We start from the raw sequence: 8,667 nt of genomic DNA on the forward strand, positions 1-8,667 counted from the left end.
GAAATCACGGAAACCAGCAGAGGAACAAGTCTGTAACCACCATCACTGTTGTAGACAGGGTGTCTACATGTTACACGTTTCACTGCCATGTTTAATTAAAGGTAGAATCAGTAGGATTTGTCTGAGCTGTTGCAAAATGCACCAGAGAGATACTGGGACATTGAATACCAATGATTTGGGTTGCTAAAGCATCCAGAGGACAGAAAAATAATGTGAAAAATAGAAAGTGTGGGCAGAGGGCTGGTCTCTGCAGATACAGACACCACTACACACTTGGTGATAAGTGATGACTAAAAGGGATTTGTTATGAGTCTATACAGTAGATTGTTTTTAAATAAAATGTTGCATATGATACCTTTAAATTTAAGGCAAATTTTGCAGACAAAACTAAACATCTAATCAGAAAATGCAGGAAAACTCTTGTGGGTAAAATTATCAGTAAAACAACATGACAATAATAGGTTGAGTTAAATTTGTCCATTTGTCCAAATACATTTATTAGCAAACACATGATTTTAACAGGATAACAAAAGCATTCAAATTCAAATTTTGTGCTTGGAGTGAATTTTAGATCATTTTAGACCACCATTAGAAACTTTTCTATATCAATATTTAAGGCCTTTCTGACCAGAATTCAAGATTATTTAATACTTTTTTAGGTATTTTATTAGTAAATGTGAATTTTAGACATTTTAAGACTGCAGCCACACAATTTCCTCCATCTTTCTTTTGTAACTCTTCTTGCCCTGATGAGCTGCAGCTCATCTCTGGCCGTGGAACTAGGCTCTTACTCTTGTCAGTTTCCTCTCTGATGGTTGAAAGTCAGATAGCAACATCAATTTTTGAGCATTTGCAACACCTTTGAAATATGTTTTCATATCAGTGACAATACTACATTTACAATAAAGTATCACAGTTAATTGTTATTTATCATTTACTTTTATGTAAAGCACTGTGTTACAATTATCCAGATAAAAATAGAAATAATTAAGTGCATTATTATGAAGAGAAAAAGTCGATGTGATCATAACTGATGAGAAGAAAAAAAAACTAAAAAAAACAAAATCAGATCAAAGGACAAAATCGTAGAAGAATATTAACAGCAATAATATTGCTACCCTGGATTTTTTTCACTTTATTTCAGGATGTACTGACATAACTGCCAGGATGGTTGAAATCAAACAGTATCATCATAACAAAACACTCAGAGGTATTTCATCAGAAGTGCAAATGTTTATATGTTGTAAGGTATATATATTAGTGCTGCCAATCGATTAAAATATTTAATCACATGACATCTTATGTTTGTTCAAAATGTACCTTAAAGGGATATTTTCAAGTGTTTAAAGTGTAATTAAAATGTAACTCTATTAAATCAAATATATTATGCAAAAACAATGACAAATATTGTCCAGAAACCCTCACAGGCACAGCATTTGGCATAAAAAAAAATATGCTCAGCTAATAATATGACAAACCCAAGTCCATCAGTCACAGATGAGAATACTGACCTGCTCAATTTAACATTCAGGCCAAAACACACTGAAAGCTTGAACAGAAAAGTCTGTTGAAGATTCTATGGAACTGCAGGCTTCACATTTAAAATTCCAACACCTCAGAACCGGCAGTATTTTAGGAAAATGTTCCTAGTGATATGCATTTATTTATTTAATATTATTATTGATAATAACAGTTTATTTCTTTCATAAAATATTGTCCTCTGAGGAGAAAAATCCTCACCTTTATTCAGCTCAGTCTATTTAATGACGAAACGGTGCACGATATCTATTGAAGCTTTCATTGCACTTTGGCCTGAATGTGAAATTGAGCAGGTCAATATTCTCATCTGTGCCTGATGGACTTGGGTTTGTCATTTTATTAGCTGAGCATATTTTTATTGTTTATTTTTTGCCAAATGCTGTGAAAATATCACTTTAAGGTACATTTTGAACAAACAAAAAATGTGAGATTAATTGCGACAGTCATGCAATTAATCACAATTAAATATTTTAATTGATTGACAGTACTAGTTATTTCACATTAATGCTCACTGAAGATTGAATATATTGAATTCATCTATTTGGTAAAACGTAATGTACACAAGTCACAAGAAGCAGATCAAATCGGCTCTGGGACTCACAGGTCACTGAAGAGGAGATGATTTTATAAGAGTATTTATTAAGTCAGCCTTAAAATGAAATGAATGACGCAGCCCCAGACCAAAAGTAGAGAAAAGTATGAAGACAGAGGTGTCCATATTCTTTTGGCCATTTAGTATCATTTAACTAGTGATGTTGGTTCTGATACTGCTATTTGCCTGTGGGTTTACTCAGGATGGTTTTAATACTTCAACAAAGATATTAGAGTTAAATTAAACAATATTATCTTGATTAAACACCCAAGAGGAGTTTACTTAAAGTGTCACTTCACTTCAGGCCTGAGGCTCCACCCCACCCACTGAACTGTGAGGCAAGAGTTGTTCAGTCAGGTGGAGCGTCCACGTCTGATCAGAGAGATTTAACTTTTTTCTTCTTCTTTTTTGCTTTAATGTGAATTTAATAATATAAATTAGTCCTAGATTAATTTCATTAATTTAATTCAATTAGTAACAGATCAAAATGGCAGACAACCCATGAGTAGATCAGTCCTGTCAGTGGGAATGGGTACAACGCAAACTGAGCAGTTTATCATAGAGTACTTTCTGTCACCTATGGTGGACTGTCTGACTGTACAAGGGCAGGGGTCCAGTTATTTTGACAGACAAAACATTTCCCCTGGTGTCTATGATCTGATGTTTGAATTCTTAATATAACTGCAACTATACTTTACTCTTACTAATTCTTTATTTTGGTAAGAAATGTCAATATTAACACCAGCATTAATGTGTTTCATCACAGTACAGTCATATCATTTAGTTTATAGCACAAAAAACATGTTGCAGTTGCAAAGTGTACATTAACTCTCCCTTTCCACATTCATTCTGTATTGTCAAAATCTTTCTGACAACTGTTTCACCATCCTGGTGTCCGAGGAGAGGAATTACATTCATATTAGAGGACTCTGCACCTTGTCAGTTACATCCAGCATTATGACACACACACTTAACACACTTTTTTTAAAAGCTGTGTCCTCAAAGTGCAATCTTGAAATTTATCCTTAGCTCCTCATGATATCTGCAACTATTTGTCTCACTGCACTTTGTAAGAACTTTTTGTTTTTGGTTTAAACAGTATTCAGCACCTTTGATTTCTGTTTTTTAATGATTATTGGGTGTATAGTAGATGCTCAAAATATAGAAAGTAGGGATGGGAATCTTGGTCTGTCAGGCCATAACTTTGGTCCAAACTGAAAGTGAAATTAGTGTAGATTGATGGTCCCAGGAGGATAAAATCATAATGACTTTGTTGATGCTCTGACTCTTCCTGTAGCACCACCATATTTTTTGTGATTTCTTACTTTGCACTAAATGCACCCAATAGTTGTCATAATTTAAAGGTAAAGGTCAACTTTATTGTCACATATAAAATTATACCGTGAGATTTAGGCTGATATACTTGTTTTTACTCATTTGCAGATGCATCCATACACACCATGGCTACCTTGCATGTCCTGTGTACATTTGAAGTGATGGTTATGCAGGTCCTCAGAAATTAAGTGTTCAAACCAGGATTTAAACAGGTATTTCTTCTTGCTGTGGGGCCAAAATAGTAATTTTTTAGTAGAATTTTAGTTTGTCAGGTCCTTTGCTTTCTTGAATGTCTGTGAAACTAAGCATATAAGCATTGTCACTGTGAGTTTAATAACTGATGTACAGTCTCACATGACCACTAAAGTCTATAGATAATGTCTGGTCCATAACTTATCTATGTAATATGGTCAGTATCAGGACCAACACCAATCCAATACTAATACAGTGCCAATATTTTATTTAGCTTTAAGTGTGCAGATGCATCTTCAGCCCTCTTTGCGCTGCAGTTGATGTGCAAACCTCTACTGCCTTATACTCACATTAAACACTGAGGATTCTCCAAAATAGACAATCTTGTACAACAATATATCAAAACTCACACTCAAGACTACCACATAATTGAGTGTAATGAGTAAACATAAACATAAAAGCATCTGTGATGTGCTGCTTTGATCCGTGCACACCACTGTGAGCCACGCCTCTTTTATTCCATTTCCAAAGTCTCCACACCAAACATCCTTCAGATGTCCTGTAACTTAAGTCTGCTGTTCTTTTTGGACAAAATACACCAAAGAAAACATGTTAATCATATTAAAGCTTTCAGGGTTCTGGTTGTTTCAGCTTTTATTTTCAGATGTGAGAGATCCAAAAGAAAAAAAAATTACATCCAAAAGTTTGTATAAAACCATGTAATGATGAACCTAATACAGCGTTACATCAGACACTTCTGATTTGACATGTTGAAAGGACAGAGTGGACTACTGAAAATAATTAGTTGACTGACTTTTACTGTAAATATAGAGGAAATAAGTTATTTTAAAAATGCCAAGAAACAAACAGACCCTTGACTTTAGCCTACAAAACAGCATGTTATGATGAAATTTCAGACAGCCAGTGTTTTGCTCTAAGAAGTTAGCTAATTACTGATGTCGATTAACTAACTAGTTAGCTACCATTTTGCTAAATATACCTCATTTAAGAAGAGACTATAGGTCCCTCATCAATCTTTTAACCGTCTCCAAAACTTGGTTTTCTTGTCACCACAGACGAGCCCAGCAGATAGCATATCTAAGTACAGGAAACAGGACAGGAGAAAGTTGACCGAGGTACCAAGCTTGCTCAACTGTCACTGGAGGACAGACCATAAAGGGGACCTAGTAAGAGTCAATTACAACCCATGAATTAATTTCTGAAGCATGCACTGGCTGATGTTTAAGAACAGCGTGTATCTATATTTTCTCACTTTGTTTAAAGAGTATTCTGGTTTGTCTTGAAGTCTGTGCACATAATTCAGAATTCATTACTTTAATTAAACAACATCATGTGATCGTACGAGTCAACAAGTGGAACCTAGAAGTTATATGAAGACTGCATTTCCATTTTCAAGACATCCTGCTACTCTACTTGCTACTGCTGCAGCCTCATCTGATCATCAGCAGCAAGGTGAGGTTTTAATTCTTCTCTTTCATCACATTTACATTTACATTTATTGTGCACTTGCAAACTTTTTGGGTTTATATCATCCTCTGATATAACAAATGAGCATTTATTTAAAAAAAAGAAACCTTAGCAAAAGTTCTGCATTTGAATGTCCCATTTAGAAAATGTGAACTTTTTCAAGGTGCATTTATTTCTCTGATATATCTTTACACAGATGTCTTCAGGTCTGTGTTTCGTTGTGGTCCTCTGCTTGACAGTTGGACTGTTGACTGAAGCAAATGTAAGTAATATGTACAGTATGATAATTATTTATAAGGTCTTTGAATTCAACATCATGTTTTTAACATGACATTATTTAGAGTATTGAAATGAAAATGTGTCTTTGACAACAACATGACAGCTTCATTTCCATGTTTAGGAGTTGAGTTTAGTGCTAATAATGTTTTCTTTATGTTCACAGGCAGGTTGGTTCTTCCTTGAATTGTGAAGGCTGAAAATACAGACAGCTGGAAATTTGTGACTGCAGACTCCAAGTTACTGATAAGTTTTCAAAATGACTTTAAAGACTGCTGCTCTCCAGCTCTTGGAGAGTTTCTGACTGTTTGGTTGTCCATAAAGACAGTGTTGACTCTATTTCTTATTTGTCAAAATCATTAACATTAGTACTGGGCTGCTGAAGGGTTGCTCACTCAACTTTCAGCAGATTTCATTGAATATTTATAAACAGCAGCAGAAGACACAAACTCCTCTTTGACTGAGATGATAAATTATCTTTGCTGCTGTTGATTGATGACATTTGTCCTCTGCTGTGGCTCAGTAAGGACACACTGTCCTCAGACACACAAAATAAAGAATATCTCACTGAAAGGACTAAATTTGGAAAATACCAACTTGACTTGATTAACTCAAACCACAGATGCCTCAGACTGACTTCAGTTGATGTTGGCCTCCTTCAATGATCACATTTTTTTTTTCCATGTAGCCTGTGATTGCTCTAAGAACTGCCCTTCTGACTGGGTTCGTTATGGCAACAAGATTTACAGTTTCCACAGCGATCCAAAGATATGGATTGATGCAGAGGTACTTTTTGGTGCAATATTACTGCAAAATGTATATATGTTTTTAATCTGTTTGTTCTTACAATACTCATTCAAAAGAAGAAGTCCTGAGATAGTTAAAAAGACTTAATGAAGTATTCTTTCTCTGTCACATTATTACTGTCTGTCCAGTATTTTCAAATTGTTTCACTTCTTTGCCGTAATCTGACTCAGTCATCTCTGTGTGATTTTTTACTCACTCCCTGAATCTCATCTTCACTCTGACTTCTTCACTAGATAGACTGCATTTCTAGAAATGGGAATCTGGCCTCCGTAAAAGACAAAGCCGAATACAAAATCGTTTATGATCTGATTAACACGGTGGCTGGTGCAAGTACAAGAACTTGGATTGGAGGCCACGATGCAGTGAAGGTGAGTGATTTGACAATAAACAGAATCTGATGCAAATGTCCCCATGATATTAGTTATTTCTCTCATCACATTAAATAGATATATACCATGCATGAGAGGGTGACTTGGACTACTAGATAGACAGAATAATGTTAGGAAACCAGGGCATTCATTTCATTTTTAGCACCACAAACACAATCCTATTTATTTGTGGTGGCAAAAGATGTTTTTTGAGATAATTGAAGCTGAAAACGTTTTTTTTTTTCTCAGGAGGGTGCCTGGCAGTGGACAGATGGCTCCGATTTTGTGTATAAAATCTTCCCAAAGGGCCAACCTGACAATGCTGGCGGTGAACACTGCTTGGAGTTGAACTTTCATGGTAAATACTGATAATTCATTGTCCTCTCAGTTGTGATTTTGTAGATATCAGATTTAAATATTCAAGATAGGACAATGTTTTTATATTGACAAATGACCTAAGATATCCTTACTTTGGTATTTGAATTAGGCTTGTTTTTCAGTATGTCGACTGAGAAAAAACTTTTTTCTACTTAGGCATTTTATTGATGAAATAATCATAAAAATGATGGAAATAATTTGTTGCTGCCCTAATTGTTTGTTCCTTTGTTTGTTACATTTTAAATTCAAGGTGGCCCCAATGATGTACCTTGCACCTACAAGAAACCTTATGTCTGTGCTATACCCCTGTAATGATCTCCGCCATGTGCGGCCACTTCTGTCATAAGGATGTTACACTCTGACTGATGATGTCACTTCCACCGCTGTGTCAAGCCTCAATGACATGATTGCTGAAAGATTGAAGACAAATCAGATGTCATTTGAATTCATCAATAAACAGACAAATCTGAGTAATCTGAGAAATTTGTCTCATCTGTTTTTATACCCAACTCAGGACTTTTTCTCACTGACCTTTTCTGCTCCATCTGGTTGCTTTTCCAGTGAAAATGAGTGATTACTATACTTTTTATAAGTCTAGCATAATGTCAGTGAAAAATAATTTGTTTTTGGTGTCTTATGTTTGACATAAAACAAGTGAGGCAAAGTAAAAAGCACATTTTGATGAAAAAGAGAAAAGTTAGCATATTTCAGAAGCTTAATGTTATCTTAATACATTTAGTTTTATGTGCATGAACAGGTTTTAATGAATAGGTTTTAATTGCTCAATATTGCACTGTTTTGTCCCACTTCTCATATATATATGTATATATATGTATATACACAATTAATCCATAAAATGCTACACGAAGTGCTGACTATAAGAGGGAGAGAGAAAAGAAAATTAAAACATTTCAACAATAAAGGCAGAGATGCCTGATAAAGGTCTAGTACCGAAACACTGCAAATAAATGATATATTGTAAGTTAGACAGTGTGCAGGAGTCCTTTGGCAACGTTTTAGTTAGATGATGTAATAAGTGAAATGAAAGATTCACAAAAGTTGTTACAGTTCAGTTCTTGCTCTGATGCACTCAGTCCTTTGATTTCGCAGGAGGAAGAAATCCTTGTTTGAATCCCAGTTCAAATGCTTAATTTCTTAGGACCTTTGCAACTGCAACATATTTTTAACTACAAACTAAATCATATGACTGTATTGTGATGAAACACATTAATGCAGATGTAAATATTTACTCTCTTTTTTTTTAAAACAAAATAAAGAGTCATTAAGAATAAAATATAGTTGCAGTTATATTACAAATTCAACCATCAGATCATACACACTGTAAGAAACGTTTTGTCTGTCAAAATAACTCTCTCCATAGCCAGGGTAACACTTACACTGAGTGACAGACAACTTGTCTCTCATCCAGGTTCAATACTTCTCCACAATGTCTCATGAACCTGTTTTGGTTTTATTATTTCTCATGTCATTCCAAGTATGTGAAACTGCAGTATTATGTGTTAGAACAGTGTGTGCATGAAAATAAAGGACAGATTGTGTTCTGTTTTGATTCAGTAAGGGACTGTGCATTTTGTTTTTCAATAAAGGACAATCTTGTATTATACAGGACAGGTGACAACCCTGTCAACACATCATCTACTACTGTTAGGGACAAATTTATGACATGAAATT

At 34.8% G+C, this 8,667-nt stretch overlaps 1 long non-coding RNA gene across 1 annotated transcript; it reads left to right on the forward strand.

Moving 5' to 3' along the window:
• Window positions 1-6,453: 6,453 nt before the first annotated feature.
• Window positions 6,454-7,445, forward strand: LOC146325539 (uncharacterized). Its single transcript, XR_014770719.1, has 2 exons — window positions 6,454-6,955; window positions 7,226-7,445. It is a non-coding gene; the product is annotated as an uncharacterized LOC146325539 (long non-coding RNA).
• Window positions 7,446-8,667: the final 1,222 nt, after the last annotated feature.

This window comes from Lutjanus erythropterus, chromosome 6 (genome assembly GCF_056507025.1).
Source record: "Lutjanus erythropterus isolate fLutEry1 chromosome 6, fLutEry1.hap2, whole genome shotgun sequence".
Lineage (NCBI taxonomy): Eukaryota > Metazoa > Chordata > Actinopteri > Lutjaniformes > Lutjanidae > Lutjanus > Lutjanus erythropterus.